A 27,177-nucleotide genomic window follows, 5' to 3' on the forward strand; every position below is an offset into this window, starting at 1 on the left:
ACAGACACGAGCTCGAAAAATCATATGGGTGTTTCGTGAGACATTTTTAGGAATTCAAAATTAAAACAAGAACGACAGGAAAGATAACGAGTTGGGGGACTGCGAGGAAAATAAAACAAGACAACGGGTAAGTTAAGAGCAAAAGGGATTACAAGAGAAGATGAATTTGAGTGGAGAATGACAGCGGCTTGCAGGGACTGGTTTAATATATTTGTAGAAAGGGTTGTGAGTGATGTGAAACATGTATGTGAACATAATGTGTGCGCGCAAACGATAAGGGGACGCGTGTTGAGCAGGCGTCTAAGAAAGATGTGAAGAGGATTTGAGAGACAGAGACAGAGGTCAATTCTTTCTGCGGAATTGTAACAAAGAGAAACAGAAAAGTGACAAAGGAATATGCCATTAATGGTAAGATGGTGGTGGTGAAGATTCCCTAAGCCAGACAGAGAAAGAAAACAAGCAAGATCCTAGACAAAGAGAGAAGACGGGGCAGGCATAGGGAAGGCACACGCGAGAAAAAAGACAGGACAGAGTTGGGCTACAGCGAGCGAGGTGGGTGTGAGGAGCTCAGTGTTGTGACGACCGTGGTGGTGACTGGACGTACTTACCCTTTAAGCTTAATGCTGGAGAAATTCCCACTCTCCAGTTACCTCTAACCCTCTGGTAACTATAGAACTATGTACCATCTCCACCTTACAGACCTGTGACATTTATTATAACGGAATGGCATTCTGTGTCCATTGAAAGGAAGATATACTCTGTATATGTATCCAGTGCACTCCTGAAAGAACAGAAGAAATTTCCAATTACACGTGTGTAAAAATAACTCTATACATGTAATGCTCTTGTGTTTGGTTGAACACGTCACGACAGCCGATGGTGACACATGCAAGAGTTATCTGTTAACACACACATAACCTGCCTACCTGCCCTGTGTAGACCTGTGGTTGTTTTAGTTTGTGGCGATGTGTCCAGCCGTGTCCTGATATAGTGAAGTGTTCAGTATGCTTGCGTGTATTAGAAAAGAGTAATTTCACTTGTGTCATAAAACATATTTTTTTTTACCTGTTAGTTATTATTACTGACAGCCAGGTATCCAGACTAGCTCAGGTAAACGGAGTGTTATAGAAGCTGTAAATACTAATAGCAAAACTAGAACAATGAGTTGTGTTATGGTGGGTGTTGTGTTATAGTGGTGGGTGTAGTGTTATGGTGGGTGTTGTGTTATAGTGGTGGGTGTAGTGTTATGGTGGGTGTAGTGTTATGGTGGGTGTTGTGTTATAGTGGTGGGTGTAGTGTTATGGTGGGTGTTGTGTTCTGGTGGGTGTTGTGTTATAGTGGTGGGTGTAGTGTTATGGTGGGTGTTGTGTTACAGTGGTGTGTAGTGTTAGTGTTCTGGTGGGTGGGTGCTGTGTTCTGCGGGTGCTGTGTTGCAGTGGTGGGGTGTAGTGTTATGGTGGGTGTTGTGTTAGTGGTGGGTGCAGTGCTGTGGGGTGTTGTGTTAGTGTGTTGGGTGTTTGTGATGGTGGGCGTTGTGCTATAGTGGTGGGTGTGGTGTTATAGTGGTGGGTGCAGTGTTATGGCTGGTGCTGTGTTGGCAGTGGTGGGTGTAGTGTTGGTGGTGGTGTTGCAGTGGGTGTGTTATAGTGGGTTTTGTGTGATGGTGGGCGTTGTGTTATAGTGGTGGGTGTGGTGTTATAGTGGTGGGGGTGTGGTGTTATAGTGGTGGGTGGGTGAAGTGGTGGGTAAAGACAGTGGTGGGGTGTAGTGTTATGGTGGTAAGCAGGTTACAGTGGTGGGTGTAGTGTGGAGGGTGTTGTGTTACAGGTGTAGTGGGTTTTGTGTGATGGTGGCGTTGTGTTGATGGTGTTGTGTTAGTGGTGGGTGTGGTGTTATAGTGTGGTGTGGTGTTATAGTGGCGGGTGTAGTGTTGGCGGTGGGTGCTGTGTTCTGGGTGGGTGTTGTGTTTGTGCAGTGGTGTGGTGTTATAGTGGTGGGTGTAGTGTTATGGTGGGTGTGGTGTTATAGTGGTGGGTGTTGTGTTATAGTGGTGGGTGTAGTGTTATGGTGGGTGTTGTGTTATGGCTGGATGGTGTGTTATGGTGGGTGTTGTGTTATGGCTGGATGGTGTGTTATGGTGGGTGTTGTGTGATGGCTGGATGGTGTGTTATGGTGGGTGTTGTGTGATGGTAGGTGTTGTGTTATGGTGGGTTTTAAGTTATGGTGGGTGTTGTGTTATGATGGGTGTTGTGATGGAGTTGTCTTGTGGTGGGTGTTATGTTGTGGTGACAGTGGTAGCCTTAGTGGAGGACAAATCCGGCGACTATCTGTGGCCCCACACTTTAGGGAGCCATAAAATATTACAAATTTTATACGGGTGAAGAGGCAACTATGGACTCACCTATTCCCAAAAGAATATTTTAAAATCTCCATTTTAACTATATTTTTCTAACCCTTTTCCTAATGCTTTACTCACCTTTCTTTTTGTAGTGACATTTTTTAGTGACACTTCCTCATAATATTTCAGCTACTTTTGAGGTGTACAGTCACCTGCACTTATACCTTGTACAGTGGCTGGCGCGTTTTGTGAGATGTGGCAACCCTGTGGAAAGTTTGTCTAGTATCTTTAGTCTAGTTACTATTATAAAGTTCCTAAGGGCCATTCCGGGAGTTTTAATGCGATATAAACAAACTCAGAGTTGCCACATCACACAAAATGCACCAACCACTGTACCAGGTGTAAGTGTAGTTGACTGTACACTAAGCGATTAGCGACATTCACAAATTTGGTCTGTCAACAGTCAAGTCAAGCGAGTGTTTATAATATTCATTAAAGGTCACCTTGTCTAGATACATTCAGTTTTGGATGTAAAATTAGGAGAGATTTAGTTATAATGGGGTGATTATAGACTTTGCTTCTAAGAAGGCGCGAAAAGGTACATTCCGTTCGATATATTATACAATAATCTGTCTCTTCATCAACATAACATTGAATCATCAAGAAACTGGCTATCGGCTTATGTTTTTATCATGATATCATGTAATGTTCTCTCTTTTATTTTGATTTCTGTATACGCACTGCACGAGCCTACGTTTGCTGGCAACAGCAGTTTGTTGTTTGTTATGAGTTGTGTTGGAGTGTAGTGTTGATATAATGTACTACGTAATATTATCCACTCTATTTGCAATAAAAGTGCATTGCACTGAATATTTTATGAGACTCACTGCAGCTTCAGGAGAATATAAGGAACATTTTAATCGGAAATGCCCGACTTGTTAATGTCATCAAATTTAAAACTCTAATGGCCATTATCCGAGTTCATAGGCTGTAGTCATGTTCACCGCTAAATTCATGAACTAGGCAATATTTCATGTTTATGCGCCAGTAAATGATAGTGGGATGAGGTTTTAAAGAAGTTTATGAAGATTTAAAGAATTCAAAAGAAGCTATCAAGCTCAATGAATGTTCGGTTATAATACAAAGTTTTGATACAAAGTAAGGAAGTGGAAAGAAGCACCAGAGGTAGGACCACATAGGCATCCTGATACAATAGTATCGGGAATCAAGTAAAATACATTTTATATCTAGAAAAATACAAGAACTCGGAAACCAAATACAAGACTTATCCAGAGGTAGACTGAGGGCCAGACCATATCCCAGTAATGAGTTTAATGAAGCTAACATAACAAATTATAAAACACAAGTTGCAAGATATTTAATGGGATATTGTTGGTGTAAGGGCTTGAGGAGCAAGACATTGAACAGAACATAATTAAATAAAAAATACTGGAGTTGAGAAAAAACACACCGAAGAATACATAGGCTAAGACGGAGATAACCACAAATTAAATTCTAATGAAAATAGACAGATGAAGAAAATTGGTGAGAGGGAATAAGGATCGTAAGGAACTTCATAATTATGGTCATTGGGCAGGGCCGGATTAAGACCCTTAGAGGCCCTAAGCACACTTAAAAGATTTTGGTGCCCCCCCCATATACTGTATATGTAATTCAAAATATAAACAATAATAAACCATAAAATAAAATGTTATTTTTCGAAATTAAACAAAATTTACAGAAAGATGGAAAATAATGTTTATTTTTGTATACGTCCACTTTATTTATAGGCCTAGTTGAAAAGTTTTCTCCTACTTTTTTTAATTGTAAAGTCTTTGATCAGATCCTCAAAACTAGTCTTATGTAACACATCTGCTTCTATACTTAGTAGAGATAAGGCATCCAGCCTGCCGTTGCATAGTTGTTCTGATGGGATTTTTAATATACTTCAACTTAGAAAATGAACGCTCAGCTGAGCAATTTGTGACCATTAATGTTAAAAATATACGAAAGCCAATATCAACATTTGGAAAGGCACACTCAATATTGTCTTCTACAAATTGATGTAATGAACTACAAACTCAGTTATCACCACCAGTCCACCACCATGTGCTAAATAAAAATCAGAAAATACATGCATAGTCAAAAGCAGCACTATACTCCGTTTGGCCATTTTCACGGGTTTCATGATATTTCATAAGCACTACCAATCCACAAAATTATGAAACATTAATTATATTATTTGTTGTCAGTGTCATGAAAATTGAAAGGAGGGGGGAGAGAGAGAAATAAAAAAACAGAAATCAGCTTACTTACAAAGTTACAATGTTAGCACGTGTATTGTTGGCACACTGAATGCTGAGTGAGCTACTGAGCGCCACTGCACTCACTCTCAGACTCAGTGGACGACTGAACGGGACAGCCGACATGACCAAGGCGGCCGGGCAAGACAAGAACGTTCACGTGAGCCTCCGTGGACCATGGGCAGTTACCAGATCCTAATTTTGTTGTGCTGTATCCCCAAGATTAATGTATATCATTAACTTCCATAATTGCTATTTATTATTATTATTGTATATATATATATATATGTATGTATTTTTTCATTTAATGTGTGGGCCTCTTTTTGTGAACCCTGGTTCAGCTGCACCATTTGCAGTTTTGCACCATATGGTCCATGGTCCATGGTAAATCCGGCTATGGAAAATTTCTGTGGTGCCCCCCTTCCCTTGATGCCCTAAGCACGTGCTTATTTTGCTTAATGGTTAATCCAGCCCTGTCATTGGGAGATAACGTAGAAGGTTAAATAAGAGTTTCTACAAAAGAAATACTAAGAGATAGAAGGTGATGACAGGAAACATAACTGTCTAGAATTTTACAGAGAAAAATATGAATGAACAAGAAAAGGGGACATAAATGGAATAAAAAAGATCTTTTTAAAGTCAAAAGAAAAGAAAAAATGGGACAGTATATGTAGACGACCTGTACAAAAATTATGAGAGTGGAGTTAACGAAAAAAAAAATGAAATGAAAACCAACCTTTCAATTTTGGAGACAGATTGTTGACATATGTGATGATAATATTAATACCGTACTTAGGCTTGTGGGATTGATCAGCCTCCAACAAAATATACAAAACGAATGGACGTGTATGAGATTTTGTTTGAATTAAATAAAAATAAATTTTTTGAGCAAAGAAGACCTTTCCAGGGAATTAAAAAAATCATTATTTGTTCTTTTACTTAATTAAACACAGGAGGAGAATTAGTTTAATAAAACATTCTGTTTAAACTAATTTTAAATGGAATAAAACGAAAATAGACAGTACATTATCTGAAGGTCAAAATAAACATATAGAAAGGGAAGACGAAACACGATTTTTTGGCGTATAATTTTCAGTGTAGGTACTTAAAAATGTTCAAAGAAATGTACATTTGTTTTATAGATTTCATAGGAGTACAAGACGGTATTATCATCGGCGTCGTGGAGACTTTAGACGTTAAACATGACCTTATTAGAAAACTAGAAATTCTTTACTGTAATTATGAATTTACAATTTACAATGTTAGGGAGTAAGGGATTAGAAGGATGGGCAATTTCAGCAAATACCAGAATGGAGATGGAAGCCTTCGAACTCTGATGATACAGGATAATGTTAGAGACACGTTATATCAATAGAAAGACAAACGAACTACCCCTAAGATTGACTAGAGTAACGAAAAAAATACCAAGAATAGGGAATAGGAAAATGAGATAGTTTTGACGTGTACTGAGGGATGAACATAAAAATGGAGGAAACTGCAGCGGGCTTATTAGCCTATACTGGGCAGTCCCATTTACACCCAACCCTATCGCTCTCATATATCCATCCAACCCATGTTTGAAGCTATCCAGCGTATTCGAGTTAATGATGATGTTTGGTAACTTGTTCCACTCATCCACTACTCTATTTCCAAACCAATGTTTACCTATCTCGCGCCCAAATCTAAATTTGTCTAATTTATAACCATTGCTACGAGTTCGCTCCTGGTTGGATAGTTTGAGTAGCTTTGTTATATCACCTTTGATTAGCCCTTACCTCTATTTATACACCTCGATTATATCGCCCCTCTGTTGAAACATTTTTGAATAAAAATGAGAGTAAGATAGCTAGAGGAAGGCAGAGATTGAGTTGGACCAATAAAACGAAAAGCTGGCTTCCCGAATATATGTAAAATCTGGGATGATTGATAAAGACAATTTGAAAAAAAATTGGGAGTATGGATGTCCATTTTCGCCACAAGTAACACGCGAGGATGAAACTTTGATTCAGTGTATATGTGTTAAAGGAATATCCTTCCTTCCTTAGGCTTTAGTAAGCCCCTTTATAATATTTATACTGTATATACTTGTCACACTTGCCAGATGCTTCTGGTGTCATTGTACAGGGGTACCTAGTGACAGCACTAGGATCCCGCTTCCTCTATCAAGGAATAAACAATTGAAATTGAAATTGATTCAGTGTATGAGTGTCTGTATGATCATATATCGCGCGTGTGCGTGTATGCACGTGGGTGTATCTGTGGGTGTGTGCTTAGGTGTATGCGTGGGTGTTTGTGGTAGTATGTATGCTTATGCAAGTTTGGGTAAAAGTATGATTCACCGTAGGTGTTCACGTTCTTGTTTTTTTGTGTGGTGATTGTTTGTGGTTGTTGTTATGTTTGCATTGGTATGGTGGTGGTGTGGTAGCAGGCGTAGGTGTAGTTGTTGTACTCGGGTCGTTTCAATCATAAATTGGATGTCTTATCTGCATGTCAATACGACCTCGTCTTCCGTTTTCTCCACATACTGACGGAACATTCGAAACAAATCGGGGAAGTATTTTTATGTGCGTGTCTCTTCATATCTGTGAGAAGTTGGGGGAAACGGCGGGTCCTTGAATCAGTTAGTTCGAATGTGTTCTCACATGTAGTGAGTTCTTTCATAGTCCGACGAAAAACAAAAATTGTGTGTGTCCAGGTCTTTGAGTTTCGTTGAGCACATAGCAATAGAAATCCGAACTATAATGAATCATCAGTTACGAATGTTTTGGCTTTTATTAAACTATCACAAATGCTTAAAAAGTTATTTAAAACAACCAACTCCATGATGGTGAGGTGGATTTGGTTGATACTCGAATGATGGCTCGAGTGACGGTCAAATCTCAGCTGATGTCGGGTAGCATTAACCCTTTAGAGCAGTGGTTCTCAACCTTGTTTGCCCCATGCACCCCTTTCACCATATGTCAGAATGTCATTCCCCCCTCCTTTCCAAGATTGTCTGCCTCAAAAAGTGCATTCCAAATAATATGCATATAATACTGAAAATCCTTTATTTTTTCCATATTAGTACATATACATTTACAATTTTACATAGATTATTTTTATAGTGGAGTTTTACAAATTAAATGCCAATTGAAAATGTTGATGGATTTATAAAACTTGAATAAAAGTAAAATAGTTTTTTTTTTATTTATAATGAATTACTTAACAGACCAAACTGAAGCATAATGCAATAAACAAAAGGTTCAATAGAATACCAAGTTATTGTAAATTTGTAATTAATTTTATTCAGATGAAGATTACAGTCAATGAGAAACCTGTGATTGTTTTTTCTTCGCCAATTCTGGGATACGCGGAGGAGTGCTTGAAAGGGCACAACGCAGGTCATTTTCTACCTCTAATCTACTACGTTTCTTCGTTTTAATTTGCAACAGAGTTGAAAAGCCTGACTCACAAAGATATGTCGACACAAACGGAAGCAATGCACGGATAGCTCTTTCTGCCACTTTTGGGTAGGAATCGCACATCAAGGGCCAAAATTCTGTGATTGATTTCTCATCGAACATATCTCTTGCTCCCGAAACAGTTTTACCCCCCCCTGAAAACCTGAATTCCCCCCCTGGGGGGAATTCCCCCCTGGTTGAGAACCCCTGCTTTAGAGGGCAGTGTAGCCCTTCGGTATTTTATTCATTGAGAGAAACACCTGCCCCCTAAAGGGTTAAGAGTTAGTTGTCTGAGTGACGGTGCTCGAGGATGTTAAGCTGTTAGGAGCATTAAATAGTGAAGTGACACCCGTCACACCATTTTAATCGTGTTAATATTTTCTTCACACATTATGCACTGCCTTTTTGTATGGTCGAGTCAAAGACCGTGAAATTTTCAATGTTAGAGCTTCCGTACATTTCAATGCATTTTTTTTTAAAGGATACCAAGTTTGATCTCCCCCTCCCCCTCTCTCTGTCTGTATTTTTTTATCTTGAAATATATGTCTATTTGTCTGAATTTCTGTGTATCAACAAAATCCCCCCGAAAACAGAGATTGGTAGGTGCAACTTTAAGCTGGTGGAGCGTAGGTGGATCTTACGACTAGCAAAGAAGGTCGCTCTCGTCAAGCTTGGCAACTCTGTTACAAACGGATTTAGAGAAGCGACGACAATAAAATGTTGCTGGAAAATGGATTGGAATGGAGGGCGAAGACTCATGACTGCCTTGGACTTTTGATGATCGGCGTTACGTCTCACCTGTGATGCGGTTCTGGTTTTAGCTATTACGTAACTTTAACTTTACTTAACTCTCCTTAGGTAGTTATTCTTCTCTTCCTGTTTCATCTGTTTGCTCCTATCTGTCTTTCTGTTTCTATGTCTCAATGCTTGTTTCTTGACCTACAGTATGTCTACGTCTTTTTCTTTATATTTTTCTTTGCATCTTCTCATTTCAATTTCATTTTCATAAGTTAAGAAACTAACAGCAACTAAACTTTTCGATAAACTTTATCAAAACGTATTACGAGAAGAGAAAATATTCAAAATAACTGAAAGAAGCTTGAAATGCAATCCTCAGTTGTTTATCAATTTAGGTGTGGTAGCTGTAGGGCAGCATATATAGGTAAAACAAAAAGTCATTTAATAACTCGCATCCATGAGCATTTGGGCCGTTCCGTTCGAACAGGCCGGTTAATCACACACCCACCACATTCAGCTATTCGTAACCACACCCACCAACATGACCACCCGTTTACGCAGTCTGATTTCTCAGTTCTTGGCAGAGCAACTGTGAGACGGACCTCCTCATTATAGAAGCCGTGTGTCAATACAAAGTACAGCCACCTATTTGTGAGATGGCTTCCTGTGAATTGTTGTGTTTTTCTCACTAAGGCTCGTCTCAATTAAGGTAATACCCCCTGATATTTTTTTCTGATTTTAGTTTTGTATGTAGGTCTCCGGTTATTTTTTGTTTTGGGGGGGGGGGGGATGTTAAATTATAATACTCAATAAAAAGTTGCGGAAGGTAAATTTAAGAACAATGTTTTGATTTTATTGTATATTACCCATAATTTAAAAAAAAAATCTTTTTATCAGTTTTCTAGGTTCTAATGAAAAAAGATTTTCCGAAACGTTAGTAATTAGAGAAACCCAACATCGTCAAGACATTTGTGTTTTCCCTGGTTCTCCTCTATACAAGTGATCATGGGCCCTTCGCGCCCGGTGGCGAGTCCAGTGGTACATTTTACCAAGGCGTGAAAGAAAGTTAGAACGCTCGTGCTTGGCTAGCGCGCCATCGCCGTCCCGCTAACAGAGTACAGCGACATCGTTTTCATGTTGGTCGTGGTTGTTATAATCAAGGTCGTGGTTGTTATAATCATAGTCGTGGTTGTTATAATCATGGTCGTGGTTGTTATAATCATGGTCGTGGTTGTTATAATCATGGTCGTGGTTGTTATAATCAAGGTCGTGGTTATGATCATAGTCGTGGTTGTTATAATCATGGTCGTGGTTGTTATAATCATAGTCGTGGTTGTTATAATCATGGTCGTGGTTGTTATAATCATGGTCGTGGTTATAATCATGGTCGTGGTTGTTATAATCATAGTCGTGGTTATTATAATCATAGTCGTGGTTGTTATAATCATGGTCGTGGTTGTTATAATCATGGTCGTGGTTGTTATAATCATGGTCGTGGTTGTTATAATCATGGTCGTGGTTGTTATAATCATAGTCGTGGTTATTATAATCATGATCGTGGTTGTTATATAATCATGGTCGTGGTTGTTATAATCATAGTCGTGGTTGATATATTCATGGTCGTGGTTGATCGTTATCATGGTCGTGGTTGTTATAATCATAGTCGTGGTTGTTATGATCATAGTCGTAGTTGTTATAATCATGGTCGTGGTTGTTATAATCATAGTCGTGGTTGTTATAATCATGGTCGTGGTTATTATGATCATGGTCGTGGTTGTTATAATCAGGTCGTGGTTATATGATCATAGTCGTGGTTGTTATAATCATGGTTCGTTGGTTGTTTATAATCATAGTCATAGTTGTTATAATCATGGTCGTGGTTGTTATAATCGTGGTCGTGGTTGTTATAATCATTGTCGTTGTTATAATCATAGTCGTGGTTGTTATAATCATGGTCGTGTTGTTATCAGCATCGGTTGTTATAATCATGGTCGGGTGTTATAATCCGGTCGTGGTTGTTATAATCATGGTCATCGGTTGTTTAATCATAGTCGTGGTTATAATGCGGTCGTTACGTCATGGTCGTGGTTGATATATCATGGTCGTGGTTGTTATAATCATAGTCGCTGTTATAATCATGGTCGTGGTTGTTATAATCATAGTCGTGGTTGTTATAATCATTGTGGTGGTTGTTATAATCATGGTCGTGGTTGTTATAATCATGGTCGTGGTTGTTATAATCATGGTCGTGGTTGTTATAATCATTGTGGTGGTTGTTATAATCATAGTCGTGGTTGTTATAATCATGGTCGTGGCTGTTATAATCATAGTCGTGGTTGTTATAATCATTGTGGTGGTTGTTATAATCATGGTCGTGGTTGTTATAATCATAGTCGTGGTTGTTATAATTATAGTCGTGGTTATTATAATCATGATCGTGGTTGTTATAATCATAGTCGTGGTTGTTATTATCATGGTCGTGGTTGTTATATTCTTGGTTGTGGTTGTTATAATCATAGTCATGGTTGTTATAATCATGGTCGTGGCTGTTATAATCATAGTCGTGGTTGTTATAATCATGGTCGTGGCTGTAATAATCATAGTCGTGGTTGTTATAATCATGGTCGTGGCTGTTATAATCATAGTCGTGGTTGTTATAATCATAGTCGTGGTTGTTATAATCATGGTCGTGGTTGTTATAATCATGGTCGTGGTTGTTATAATCATAGTCGTGGTTGTTATAATCATGGTCGTGGTTGTTATAATCATAGTCGTAGGTATTATAATCATGGTCGTGGTTGTTATAATCATGGTCGTGGTTGTTATAATCATGGTCGTGGTTATTAGGTACTGTAAGTATCTAGTATACTATAGGAAGGAATAGAATAAAGGTTAGAATAATCAGTTAAAGAAATATTCGCCATAAGGAGAGGTTAAAATAAAAAAAATAAAAAATTATTATGAATCACCGATGATCATTCCGAGATAAATTATATTATGAAGAGAAGTGACCTTGATTCTGGTTAGATTAGTCACCATCTGCTTAAGTCATCACCTGTGTTAAGTCATCATAATCATCATCTACGTTAGTCAGTTTTAGGCCCATCTCACATGACTGACCGACCATCGATGTTCTTTCCGCGCGAGGGTGTTAGTTTTCAATGCGTCTTATTATTTACGCTGGTGGATGTAAGACCAGCTACCTTCACTGACGCAGCTATGGTCAATTTGGTGTTATTCTTGTTTATAAATGCGTTCTAATCTGTCTCAGTCTATCCGTCCTGTCTATTGCCATTCCAACTGTCTGTTCGTCTGTGTGGTGTTTGACTGTTAGCTCGTCTGTACTCTTTGTGTCGTCAAATCTGTCTGTCTTATCCGTTGTTGGCGTGTGTCTGCCTGTTTGTCTAATGTGAACCAGTCAGTCAGCTGTCTGTCTGTCTGTCTGTCATGTTATTTGCCATATTGTCTATTTGTGCATGTATGAATCTGTCTATTTTTGTCAACCTCCTGTCTGTTTCACTGTCTATATTCACCCTGTGTAGTCATGTCTGTCTGTCTGTATGTATGTGTCTGTTGTCTTTGTCTTTCATAAGTCTGTCTATCTGTCTGTCTTTCTGTGTGTCTTTGAATCTGTCTATATTATGTCTTTTGTTTGTCCGCTTCTCTCTCTCTCCATTTTTATCCGTACTATCTCTATCTTTATTTATATATCTCTATGTCTCTCCATTACACTACTCATCATATTTAGCACTTTTTCTTCCTTATTAAATAGGTGATTTTAAAAAACACATCCCTCCATTCAAACCTCCACCTCTCACTATCCCTCTCTCCCATCTCCTTTCCTCCCTCGCCTCATAAGGATAACAATGTTTCTTCTCCTTCTCTTCTCCCTTTCTATCTTCTCCATGCATTCCTGTTATTATCTTTTTATCTCTTCTCCTTTTCCATGTACAGTCAGCCACAGGAATAAGTATACACTGTAGCCTCGTAAGGTTCGAAAATGCTCTGGTAACTTTGAAACTGCGCATCCAGACGCATGATGAAACTCAGCTCCCCCCACCTGTTATCACTAACTATTTTCTGTTTCCCCTTCCTTATTCTTCTATTTACTCATCTTCCTTCCTTTACTAATCTAAACAACATTAAAAAAAAAGTAGGCTAAGAGAAAAAGTGGGGGGAGGAGGAGGGAGCCGTACGATAACTGCAATCGTCCGGCCGGCTGACAGCGTACAGCGACATCTTTTGCCAGCGTAAATAAAATGGTTAATTAATGCCTTCCTAAAGAAACCATCGACATGGGACCAGGTTTGTTCCACTCTACGATTTTTTTGCGAATTTTCCACCAAGTTTGATGAAAAACGATTGTGCCGTTTCGGCTGCCCAGAACAGACAGATAGACAGACAGACACACACCTAGTCCTATAGTATATTAGATGTAGTGATGATGGATGGTATTATATGTAGTGATGATGATGAATGGTGTTATATGTAGTGATGATGTTATATGTAGTGATGATGGATGTTGTTATATGTAGTGATGATGGATGTTGTTATATGTAGTGATGAGGGGTGGTGTTATATGTAGTGATGATGGATGGTGTTATATGTAGTGATGATGGGTGGTGTTATATGTAGTGATGATGGATGATGTTATATGTAGTGATGAAGGATGGTGTTATATGTAGTGACAATCGATGATATTATATGTAGTGATGATGGATGGTGTTATATGTAGTGATGATGGATGGTGTTATATGTAGTGATGATATGATGATGATGGATGATGTTATATATGATGATGGATGATGATGGATGATGTTATAGCAATGATGGATGTTGTTATATGGTGTGATGGGTGGTGTTATATATGTAGTGATGATGGATGGTGTTATATGTAGTGATGATGGATGATGTTATATGTAGTGATGATGGGTGGTGTTATATTAGTGATGATGGATGGTGTTATATGTAGTGATAATGGATGGTGTTATATGTAGTGATGATGGATGGAGTTATATGTAGTGGTGATGGATGGTGTTATATGTAGTGATGATGGATGGTGTTATATGTAGTGATGATGGATGATGTTATGTGTAGTGATGATGGATGGAGTTATATGTAGTGGTGATGGATGGTGTTATATGTAGTGATGATGGGTGGTGTTATATGTAGTGGTGATGGATGGTGTTATATGTAGTGATGATGGGTGGTGTTATATGTAGTGATGACGGATGGTGTTATATGTAGTGATAATGGATGGTGTTATATGTAGTGGTGATGGATGGTGTTATATGTAGTGATGATGGGTGGTGTTATATGTAGTGATGATGGATGGTGTTTTATGTAGTGTTGATGGGTGGTGTTATATGTAGTCATGATGGATGATGTTATATGTAGTGATGATGGATGATGTTATATGTAGTGGTGATGGGTGGTGTTATATGTAGTGATGATGGATGTTGTTATATGTAGTGATGATGGATGATGTTTTATGTAGTGATGATGGGTGGTGTTATATGTAGTGATGATGGATGATGTTATATGTAGTGACATGATGATGCGGCATGTGAAAATGATGATTATGTAGTGATGATGGATGATGTTATGTGGTGATGATGGATGATGTTAGTGTAGTGTTATAAGTAGTGATGATCTATCTATCTATATAAAAAACAAAGAAGTATGTCTGTTTGTGTGTGTGTCTGAAAATGAGAATCTGGAAACTACTTACCGATCTGTAGTGATGATGGATGGTGTTATATGGAAGATGATGGATGGTGTTATATGTAGTGGCTATATATTATCTGTAGTGATGCCGATGATGCTGTTATATGTAGTGATGATGGATGTTGTTATATGTAGTGATGATGGATGGTGTTATATGTAGTGATGATGGATGGTGTTATATGTAGTGATGATGGATGGTGTTATATGTAGTGATGATGATGGTTATATAGTGATGATTGATATGTTAAATGTAGTGATGATGGATGGTGTTATATGTAGTGATGATGGATGGTGTTATATGTAGTGATGATGGATGGTGTTATATGTAATGATGATGGATGGTGTTATATGTAGTGATGATGGATGATGTTATATGTAGTGATGATGGGTGGTGTTATATGATGATGGATGGTGTTATATGTAGTGATGATGGATGGATGTTATATGTAGTGATGATGGATGTGTTATATGTAGTGATATGGTGTTATATGTTGTGATGATGGATGGTGTTATATGTAGTGATAATGGATGGTGTTATATGTAGTGATGATGGATGGTGTTATATGTAGTGATGATGGATGGTGTTATATGTAGTGATGCTGGATGATGTTATATGTAGCGATGATGGATGTTGTCATATGTAGTGATGATGGATGGTGTTATATGTAGTGATGATGATGGATGGTGTTATATGTAGTGATGATGGATGTTGTTATATGTAGTGATGATGGATGGTGTTATATGTAGTGTTGATGAATGTTGTTATATGTAGTGATGATGGATGATGTTATATGTAGTGATGATGGATGTTGTTATATGTAGTGATGATGGGTGGTGTTATATGTAGTGATGATGGATGTTGTTATATGTAGTGATGATGGGTGGTGTTATATGTAGTGATAATGGATGGTGTTATATGTAGTGATGATGGGTGGTGTTATATGTAGTGATGATGGATGATGTTATGTAGTGATGATGGATGTTGTTATATGTAGTGATGATGGGTGGTGTTATATGTAGTGATGATGGGTGGTGTTATATGTAGTGATAATGGATGGTGTTATATGTAGTGATGATGGATGATGTTATATGTAGTAATGATGGATGTTATATGTAGTGATGATGGATGATGTTATGTGGTGATGATGGATGATGTTATATGTAGTGTTATATGTAGTGATGATCTATCTATCTATATAAAACAAAGAAGTATGTCTGTTTGTGTGTGTGTCTGCACGAGAATCTCGAAAACTACTTTACCGATCTGTAGTGATGATGGATGGTGTTATATGTAGTGATGATGGATGGTGTTATATGTAGTGATGATGGATGATGTTATCTGTAGTGATGATGGATGTTGTTATATGTAGTGATGATGGGTGGTGTTATATGTAGTGATAATGGATGGTGTTATATGTAGTGATGATGGATGGTGTTATATGTAGTAATGATGGATGATGTTATGTAGTGATGATGGATGTTGTTATATGTAGTGATGATGGGTGGTGTTATATGTAGTGATAATGGATGGTGTTATATGTAGTGATGATGGATGATGTTATATGTAGTAATGATGGATGTTGTTATATGTAGTGATGATGCATGATGTTATATGTAGTTATGATGGATGGTGTTATATGTAGTGATGATGGATGGTGTTATATGTAGTGATGATGGATGATGTTATATGTAGTGATGATGGATGTTATATGTAGTGATGATGGATGTTGTTATATGTAGTGATGATGGATGGTGTTATATGTAGTGATGATGGATGTTGTTATATGTAGTGATGATGGATGGTGTTATATGTAGTGATGATGGATGGAGTTATATGTAGTGATGATGGGTGGTGTTATATGTAGTGATGATGGATGGTGTTATATGTAGTGATGATGGATGATGTTATATATAGAATATGAAAAGTATCCCTCTGTTGTCATTGGTAACATGGATAAGAAATGTGAATACTGCGGTGCAAAGAAGTACAAAGGAGAATCTGCTGGACTGTGCTGCTCTCATGGGGAAGTACGACTGCCAAATTTGGAAAAACCACCACACCCATTGAAGACTCTCATGCTGGGAACAACACCAGAGTCAAAACACTTTTTGGAAAATATACGGAAGTACAATTCATGCTTCCAGATGACATCCTTTGGAGCTACCAGAGTAGTTCGTGAGCACAGATACATGCCAGCATTCAAAGTCCAGGGTCAAGTCTATCACACAGAAGGATCCCTCTTACCACTGGAAGATGAGCAGGCAAAGTTCCTCCAAATCTACTTCATGGGAGATCATGAAAAGCAGACTACTATCAGGTGAGGCAACATTCAAGGTGTCAGACATGATATTGTCCTATCTATCCAAGAAATGCTGCATGAGCGCAACACGTATGTATAGTCATTTAAAAATGCCCTGGAAAACATGCCTTCTGATGAGTACAAAGTCAGGATCAAAGCAGACACCTTAATGCACTACAGTGAGACAATGTGGAGCCTCCCGGAGGGTGGCGTCCTACCTTGGCCTAGCGAAAGAGTCGCCTGGAGGGCGGCGATTCCGCTAGTATATATATAAAATAAAGAAGTCTGTCTGTTTGTTTGTTTGTGTGTCCGCACGAGAATCTCGGAAACTACTTTACCGATCTATAGTGATGATGGATGGTGTTATATGTAGTGATGATGGATGGTGTTATATGTAGTGATGATGGATGGTGTTATATGTAGTGATGATGCATGATGTTATATGTAGTGATAATGGATGTTGTTATATGTAGTGATGATGGGTGGTGTTATATGTAGTGATGATGGATGTTGTTATATGTAGTGATGATGGGTGGTGTTATATGTAGTGATGATGGATGATGTTATATGTAGTGATGATGGATGGTGTCATAAGTAGTGATGATGGATGGTGTTATATGTAGTGATGATGCATGATGTTATATGTAGTGATGATGGATGTTGTTATATGTAGTGATGATGGATGGTGTTATATGTAGTGATGATGCATGATGTTATATGTAGTGATGATGGATGTTGTTATATGTAGTGATGATGGATGGTGTTATATGTAGTGATGATGGATGTGTTATATGTAGTGATGATGGGTGGTGTTATAGTAGTGATGATGGATGTTGTTATATGTAGTGATGATGGGTGGTGTTATATGTAGTGATGATGGATGATGTTATATGGCCTCTGGCATCTATTTAACAACATTTTAACCTCCTGGCAATGCTGTCATCATCCGCTGTCATCGATAGGGTTGTTCCAGAGGGGGAAAGTGGGTTCTCGCCTATATTTACTGCTGGGACGGCGTGTAGAGAACTTCGTCATTCCTCCTACACCCTGACCCCTTGGCTCGACCTCATCTTCAACTCTATATTCTAGAGCTAACGCGTAATTAGACGCACAGTGGACACTTAGATGAATGTGATGTAACGGACACTCAGATCCACTTGCCGCAGTGGACAACTTAGACCAATTTACCGCATTGTACACTCATACCTGTGTGTCTAAGTGGACACTCAAACATATATACTATTGCGGACATTTCAGATCATGTTTCAAAGGTAAACAGTTTGATCAGGAAATAGATACAGCCCCCAATAGAAACATCACCCAAATTCCACAGCTCTTATCTTCCCAAGCCCAATCCGAACGTAGTCGGTCAATCAGCTCCCTAATTCCAGGGTGTTTTACATCTGTTGTGTGACAGGACCCGGCCTCATAATCCCCTTACTCACTCTCATGGCGGCGGCACACTGGGCACTTTCCTCCAAACATGTTTGGCAAACACGGTCTGGCTAGCAAAACAAAGAGAATTTTACGTCACACTGGGATGTTTTGTTGGCGCGTCGGCCCAACGCAACGAAAGCAACAACAAAGCGTCTAGACGAGGTTCGCCATGGATCCCGTTACTACAGTTGAGGCCTTGCAGGATTGTGCTATAGCTCTTCAATTGCTGAAGCAAGTGAGGCATCTGCAAACGCTAAGGAAAATTCAATGGGTGCATCGTGATTCGTGAAGTTTCTTTAAAAGTGGCGGCTGCTGGCTGGTCAAAGACCCCAAATAATGATTTAATAATACCAAAGAAGTTTTAAAGTGACGAATAAATTGAAATATGTCACCGTTTATGCGTTACATTTTAAATTATTATTGTTTCATGATTTATTTAAATTTTAATTGGCATCATATAAAGCTCATTTGAGCACTAATCCAGCCAGCAAAGCTCGCCGCCAAACCGCTGTCCATTTCTCGCAACAACATACGTTTTTCTTGCTCTCACTGACGAATAAATACATGGCCTTATGTTGCCAGTGCTCTGATGGGTCATGCTGCTTCTATATTGCTGGATATCGGCTCACACAACAGTATTTTGAGGGCGTAAGTCTTTTATATCTTCATCCCCTCTTTCTCAGTTCCAACTTTCTTCCACTACTGACACATTTAACTTTAACTTTCCCTTTAACACCTTGAGTACGATGAAAAAGTCCAACGAATAAGATGAGTAAGGTACATTAACTCAACACCTAGAGCACTGTACGATGCCAACCCTTTGAGTACGATGATAAAGCCCAATGTATAAGATGAGTAAGGTTCATTAACTTAATCCATTGAGTACGATATCTTAACCCTTTAAAACAATGACACATTCCTTTTAGTTCGATTACATAATACTAAAGGGGAGGAGATGTTGAGGACTGAATGCTGATGAAGATGTGTTGGAGAAAATATGTGTGGAGAGGATGTTGGTGAGGGGATTTGGGGAAAGTTATGTAAGGGTGGAGGATGATGGTGAGGGATGTTTGGGAAGAAATGTCAGGAAAGGGCTGTTGGTGAAGGGGTGGTGAAGGAATATATGCAGACTTAGTTGGCGACGAAAGGATGTTGGGGAGGATATTGATTGGGGAGAGATATTTGTGAGGGGACGTTAGTGAAAAGAGAGGATGTTGGTAAAGATATGTTGGTGAGATTATGTTTGGAGATGTATGAAGGATGATTTTGCTGAGGGGATGTTTGGGGGAAAGGCTGTCGGAGAGGGGAGAATATTTTATTTTATTTTGATTGCACTTTCGTTTACGATATGAAATCCTTAATATGTTTTTATCTTTTACAGTTCAATTTTATGTTTATATTTCCCATATTTTTCTTCTTTTCTATTTTTTTTCTGTATAATACTGTTGACTCGTAAAGGCTGGGGTATCTTTTCAGCTGTTACTACTGGGTCGAAATCGCAACAAAATTATTATTATTATTGTTATTATTGGACAAGGGAAAATTGATCCAATTGATGCCAAGGTTGCCGATATTCTCAGTCTACCCACAGTCTCACATATAAATCACTATATAATACTTGGTGTCCTTAAAAGTCGAGCAAGGTTACCACGTTATACCACTAGAAATATACAATAGGAGAGGAGATACTTATCTTATGACTACCAGCCCAATACGGCCATCACCCGGCTTGGGAGTTAAACAGAGCGAGCAGAGGTGGGCGGAAATGACGCCATAAACAAAAGACGTTCAAGTTGCGAATCCACAAATAGCTATCAAACGCTCACTCATTCATTAGTATTCGAGACTAATACAATAAACATTACTTTGTTTTACCTAACACATTGAAGCTAATGTTACTACATTTCAAATATAATATATAATATCTAAATTTTAACTGCTTCAGTGTGTACACAACGAATCAGTCGAAGTTCATATGCCTACCAGTAATCTATTCATTGGTTCTTATTCCGACACTAGTAACATCTACCCCCTTAATTTTAAAGTTTAAGAAGCTCTGAATAACCTTTTACTCAACACGAGATAGAGTGTCGGCAATAATATTATCACAGCCCTTTATGTGTTTGATTTCTATATTATAGGGTTGAACAGCTAATGACCACCGTAACAGTCTTTGATTCTTATTTCTCATATTATGAACAAACTGAAGTGGATTGTGATCTGTATAAACTATCACTGGGTAAGGTGATCCACTTACATACACCTCAAACTTTTCCAGAGCTAACAAAAGGGCCAATGCTTCTTTTTCTATTGTGGCATATCCACATTGATGCTTTTTCAGTTTGACAGAGAAATAACAGTTCGGGTGCAATATTCTATCTTTTCCTTTTTCCATTAACACAGCACCAACTCCTGTGTCACATGCATCCGATTGTATCACAAACTGTTTCTTAAAGTCTGGGAGTTGCAGTACAGGTGCCGTCGCCAACAACCCACGAACCTTTTCGAATGCTGTCTGGCATTCATCAGTCCACACAAACTTTCTTTTTGGGCTGACCAAATATGTCATGGGAGTGATCACCCTGGCAAAATTTTGACAAAACCTGTAGAATCCAACCATCCCGAGAAATCTTCTGAGAGCCTTTCGATTGTGAGGTGCGGGTAGACTGAGAATATCGGCAACCTTGGCATCCATTGGAGCAATTTTCCCTTGTCCAATGACATGGCCAAGGAAGATTAAGGTGGCATGTTGAACTCCGCTAGACGATTGAAGAGTTCACGGAGTCGGCCAATGTGTTATACCCATGTGTCACCGACGACGACCAGATCATCTAGATAGGCGTACACTCCAGGCAGGCCTGATGTCACTGTATATGCATCACTCGCTGAAATGTTGCTGGTGCTCCTTTGAGGCCGAAGGGCATAACTTTGTATTGCCACAGTCCCTCCCCAGTGACAAAAGCTGAAATCTGCTTTGCTTCTTCCGAGAGTTTGATTTGGTAGTAGCCTTTGAGAAGATCCAGCTTGGTGACAGATGATGCTCGACCCACACTATCGATGATGTCGTCGATGCGTGGCAACGGCTATGCATCAGCACGTGTCACCAGGTTGACCTTCCTGTAGTCAGTACACAGGCGGACACTTCCGTCGGATTGGCCAGGATAGATCCCTTTATCACTCATTAACTATTGGGAATATTTAGACATAGAGATTCTTTATTGATAAATCATGGCTACTTTTGATGTTGAGGAGTTTGTTGAGAATCCACCCGTGAAAATGTTGAAAGACTGTGTTCTACGAAAGGATGATTGGATGAAACTTGCTGATACATATGAAATTGAGTATCGACGTATTCAAAGGAAGTCTGAAATTCAAAATGCAGTACTAACTGAACTTGTAAATGAAGAGGTGCTACCGAAGGAGGCACTGACTTTGCTTTCATTTGACCCCAGGGAAGCTGTAGAGATCAAAAAGTTAGAAATGGAGCATGAGTTGACTTTGAAGGAAAGAGAAGAAAGGGAAAGAGAGCGTGAAAGGCAGCATGAATTAGCGTTAGCACAGGTTAGCAGTAAAAGACAAGACTTACAGGTATTGTCTTTAGAATCTGAGACAAAATTGTTTGATGTGACAAAACATTTGAGACTTATGCCTGCTTTTGACGAGGAGCCAGAAGAGTTTTTCATGCAGTTTGAGAAAATTGCAAAGTCTTCACAGTGGCCTGAAGAGTTGTGGATTGTTATGATTCAAAGTGTGCTCACTGGGTCAGCTCGTTCAGCATTTCTGTCTTTGTCAAGTGAAGTTTGTCGTAGTTATAAGTTAGTGAAAGAAGAAATTCTTAAGGCATATGAACTCATTCCTGAAACATATAGAGTGAAATTTATGACTATGAGAAAGACTGATGTATACTCGTATATATAATTTGTTTATTCATTGAGTAAAATGTGTGGAAGGTGGATAAAGTCTAGCAAGGTAGAAACTTTTGAGGAACTTGTTCAGTTGGTGATTATAGAACAGTTCAAAAGAGCCACTCCAGGAGATATACAATTGTACTTAGGAGAGAGATATTAGTAATGTTCATAAAGCTGCTGCATTAGCTGATAGCTATGCCCTTACTCACAAAATGCATCCTGTTAAATCTCAAAATAATTCAGGTGGAAAGGGTTTTGTAACCAAGGAAAAGGGTGGTAGGCAGAATTGTAGTGCTACTTCTTCTAGTAAAGTAAATTTTCGTGGAAACTCAGGTGAGCTTTCCAAGACCTATGCCAAGACTAAAGCATTTGTCTGTTTTTACTGTAAGAAACCAGGTCATGTGATTGCGAATTGCCCTAAATTGGAAGCAAAGACGGAAGAGCCAGTGCTCTCATTCGAACCTCTGGAGAAGTTTGACAAAACTTTAGTGAGAAATCGCCCAAAGGAGGATTCTTTTGAACCTTTCATGTTTGATGGTTCAGTTGCAGTTGAATAATCAGATGATCAGTACCCTGCGAAGATTTCGCGTGACACTGGTGCTTCCCACAGTATTCTGTTGAAAGGATCTGTTCCCTGCGTGGAAGATTCCCATACTGGAGAGCATTTGGTGCTTAAGGGTGTCGGTGGAGTGATCACTGTTCCTTTGTGTAGGGTGTTTTTAAGAACTCCACTTGTGACTGGTTGGGTGACTATTGGTGTTCAAGATTCTCTTCCTGTGACAGGGGTTACTTTTGTGCTGGGTAATGATATTGCAGGAGCCAGCGTGGTGCCAGATCCTGTGGTATCTTCGACTCCTACAGAGGATAATAATACTGGTTTAATTGAAGAAGAATACCCTGATTTATTTCATTTATGTGCAGTTACAAGGAGCCAGACTCTTCGGAATAAGGTACAGACCGTTCCTTCAGTTGACCGTAAGCTCTGTATTGCTGATAGTAGTGCACCTGGCAATGATGAAAATGATTTAGGTATTGAGAATCTGTTTGACAGTCAGGATGATTCATTTGATAGTGACGTTGGTGGGAGAGATGTGAGTGAAGCTAAAGATTCAGTTAACATTCATTCCCCAAAATCTGAAGCTGATCTCTCTTCTGGTGACAACATTACCATTCAGAAAGTACCTGTCACTAGGGAAAAACTGATAGATAATCAGCAGAGTGACTCCGAATTAGCTGAACTATGTAGGAAGGCTGTGGATATTGAAGAAGCGGCTCGCTTGCCTGTTTGTTACTACATGGATTCAGGGTTACTTATTTACTTATGAGGAAGTTCAGATCTGTATCTGATCCTGCTGATGAGTGGAATGTTGTGCATCAGGTTGTGATTCACCAGATGTCACAGGGGAGAAATCTTGAAATTAGCACACGACTTTTGGGAGGACATTTAGGAATTAGGAAAACATACAAGAAGATTTTGTAGCATTTTTACTGGCCTGGAATGAAGGGTGATGTTGCCAGATACTGTAGAACTTGCCATGAATGTCAAATGGCTGGTAAACCGAATCAGGTCATAAAACCTGCTCCCCTAAAACCCATTCCTGTGGTAGATGAGCCATTTAGCAGGGTTAAAATTGATTGTGTAGGTCCTCTCCCAAAAACTCGATGTGGCCACCAATATTTGTTAACAATCATGTGTACTACCACCAGGTACCCAGAGGCTATACCATTGCGAAACATCAAAGAAAAGAGTGTGGTAAAGGCTCTGACTAACTTCTTCACTAAATATGGCATTCCCAGAGTTGTAAAGTCGGATCAGGGTACTAATTTCACTTCTTTTCTTTTCCAGCAGGTGATGAATGAATTGGGTATTAAGCAATTCTTAGCTTCTGCGTACCACCCTCAAACCCAAGGTGTCCTAGAGAGGTTCCACCAGACTTTTAAATCTATGCTTAGGAAATACTGTATGGAGTCTGATAAGGATTGGGATGAAGGAGTACCACTTATGTTGTTTGCCATAAGAGAGAGTCCCCAAGATTCCCTAGGATTCAGTCCCTTTGAAATGATTTTTGGTCATGCTGTAAGAGGTCCTATGACTGTGTTGAAGGAAAGTTGGATAAGTAATCAGATAAAAGTCCCTTTGTCAGTGTATGTAGAGAAGTTTAAAGAGAAACTGAAGAGAGTAGGTGAGATTGCTCGTGAAAATCTGTCAGAAGTACAGGAGAAAATGAAAAAGCAATATGATGAGCACTGTCAAGCTAGAGAATTTAAGCCTGGAGAAAGGGTTTTAGCACGTATACCCCTGTATAGAAATCCCCTTCAAGCTAAATATGAGGGTTCATTCACTATAATTAAGAAATTAAATGACCTCAACTATGTCATAGCGACTCCAGACAAGAGAAAATTGTAGAGTTTGATTCATATCAACAGGTTGAAACCGTATTTTGGTAGCAGTGAAGTGGTTTGTTCGGTAACAGGAGAGGAGGTGGTCCCAGACACTGATTTCCAAGTGGATATCCCCATAAAAATCTGTTATTACAGTATATTGTGTGACCCTGCCTCTAAGGTATCCCATCTTTCACAACAGCAGTCTCAGGATGTGGTGCAACTGCTGCAGGAGTTCAAGCCACTCTTCGACGATGTGCCACGCCAGTGTTCTCTGCTGGAGCACGACCTAGTACTGCTGCCTGGCACATCTCCCATCAAGCAAGCACCCTTCCGAATGAGCCCTGATAAGCGGGAGAAGCTGAAGCAGGAGGTGGAGTATCTGCTGGAACATGACCTAGTGGAGAGGAACAGTAGTGCATGGGCGTCACCCTGTGTGCCGGTGCCTAAACCCGACGGAAGTGTCCGCATGTGTACTGACTACAGGAAGGTCAACCTGGTGACACGTGCTGATGCATAGCCATTGCCACGCATCGACGACATCATCGATAGTGTGGGTCAAGCATCATTTGTCACCAAGCTGGATCTTCTCAAAGGCTACTACCAAATCAAACTCTCGGAAGAAGCAAAGCAGGTTTCAGCTTTTGTCACTGCGGAGGGGCTGTGGCAATGCAAAGTTATGCCCTTCGGCCTCAAAGGAGCACCAGCAACATTTCAGCGAGTGATGCATATAGTAACATCAGGCCTGCCTGGAGTGTACGCCTATCTAGAAGATCTGGTCGTCGTCGGTGACACATGGGGACAACATATTGGCCGACTCCGTGAACTCTTCAATCGTCTAGCAGAGTTCAACTTCACCGTAAACCTACCCAAGAGTGAATTCGGACATGCCACCTTAAGCTTCCTTGGTCATGTCATTGGACAAGGGAAAATTGATCCAATTGATGCCAAGGTTGCCGATATTCTCAGTACTGCCGCCTGGGAAGATTTTGGAAGCCATATAGCATTACGAAAATTGTGACCAAGTCCCAGGTTTCTGCCTCATTTACACACAATTGCAGGGTCTCAATTGTCTCTCTTACTATTGACAACACAACATACATAACCTTTCTCACTCTTGATCTGTTCTATTCTTTTTATTCTTTTTTTCTCCTATGATATCAGTTGACAATAATATTAAAGCAAGGCCTTCTCGGATGGGTCCCAGTGGTCGGGAATGTTGTGGACCTCAGGGCCGACCTGATCATCATCAAACTACTGGGGCCTCAACTGACGTCACCGCGATAGCTGGAGGATCGTTTATTTTCACACTTCATTTTTCCAACTTTCGCGGCCTGAGATCCAATTTTTCTTCTGTGGAGCACCATCTATTAACCTCTTCCCCCGACCTCTTACTACTATCTGAACTTCAACTGACCAAAGCAGCTTCACCCAAACCTTTTCAAGTCTCAAACTACAACCTTTATACCTCTTTCCGTTCCGAGGGAGGTGTATGCGCCTACTGCAACACACGTACACCTATAGCTCGACTAACGGATCTTGAATCGTCTCTTTGTGATGTTATCTGTCTCAAAATATCTATACCAACAATGACTATTTTTCTTTGCTTCCTATATTGTTCTCCCAACTCTACCAACAATTTAGAACTTTTCGACTATCTCACTTCTTGCCATGAGCCGTTGCAATTCACACACCCCAACACCGAGATCGTCTACCTAGGGGACTTCAATGTACATCACAGAGAGTGGCTTGGCTCTGCAAGGGATAACCCAGGTGGAGATGAGGCAATCTCTTTTTCCTTACTTAATGATCTGGAAAAAATAATCAAACACCCTACACGTGTTCCAGATCGACATGATCAACTTAATTACATTCTTGATCTTTGTTTTACCTCTAACCCCTCACACTATTCATACTCAATTTCTGCCCCCTTACGGTCTTCTGAACACAATCTTATTTCTATTAAATCAAACTGGACACGACCACCTCCTCCACTCCCCTCTAAACGCCAACTATGGCAATATCGGAGGGCAAACTGGCAATCCTTGCGAGAATTCTTCTCTGACTTTCCTTGGGATGAATGTTGCCTTTCCACTCGGGGCACCTCGGTATGTGCTGACAGCATTGCTGGGGTTATACAGGGTGGTATGAGTGCATTTATCCCACCTTCTACCAAAACTTTCACTTTACAGTCATGGTTTGATCGCTCCTGTTCTCTTGCATGTAGGGAGAGAGATAGGGCGTATCAAGCTATGAAACTATCTCCATCTCCTCTTACCATCTATTCTTTAACTACTTTTAGAAATCGTTGTAAGGCTATTCTTAGTAGGGCCAAGCGGAATTTATAAAGAGAAAGACCGCTGACCTGACTAACTCTTCTTCTAGTAAATCCTTCTGGTCCTTAACCAAAACATCTGTAATAACTTCTGCACTCCCTCTTTTCCTCCTCTCTTCCGACCTGATAACTCTATTGCCAACTCTCCCCCTGATAAAGCCAATCTCTTTGGCACCTTATTCTCCTCTAACTCCACCTTAGACGATTCCAACTCTATCCCTCCTATTCCTGCTCCTCCTACTGAACCTATGCACTTTCCTATAATCTCG

At 39.6% G+C, this 27,177-nt stretch overlaps 1 protein-coding gene across 1 annotated transcript in view; it reads left to right on the top strand.

Annotated features, from left to right (window-relative positions):
- Positions 1-547: 547 nt before the first annotated feature.
- LOC121872754 (major facilitator superfamily domain-containing protein 4A-like) overlaps positions 548-27,177 on the top strand; it is a 173,721-nt gene continuing 147,091 nt past the window's right edge. The window contains exon 1 of the mRNA XM_042375805.1: positions 548-663. The gene's annotated coding sequence lies outside the window, so the exon portion shown is untranslated. The remainder of the gene's footprint in view (positions 664-27,177) is intronic.

This window comes from Homarus americanus, unplaced genomic scaffold (genome assembly GCF_018991925.1).
Source record: "Homarus americanus isolate GMGI-L3 unplaced genomic scaffold, GMGI_Hamer_2.0 scaffold39155, whole genome shotgun sequence".
Lineage (NCBI taxonomy): Eukaryota > Metazoa > Arthropoda > Malacostraca > Decapoda > Nephropidae > Homarus > Homarus americanus.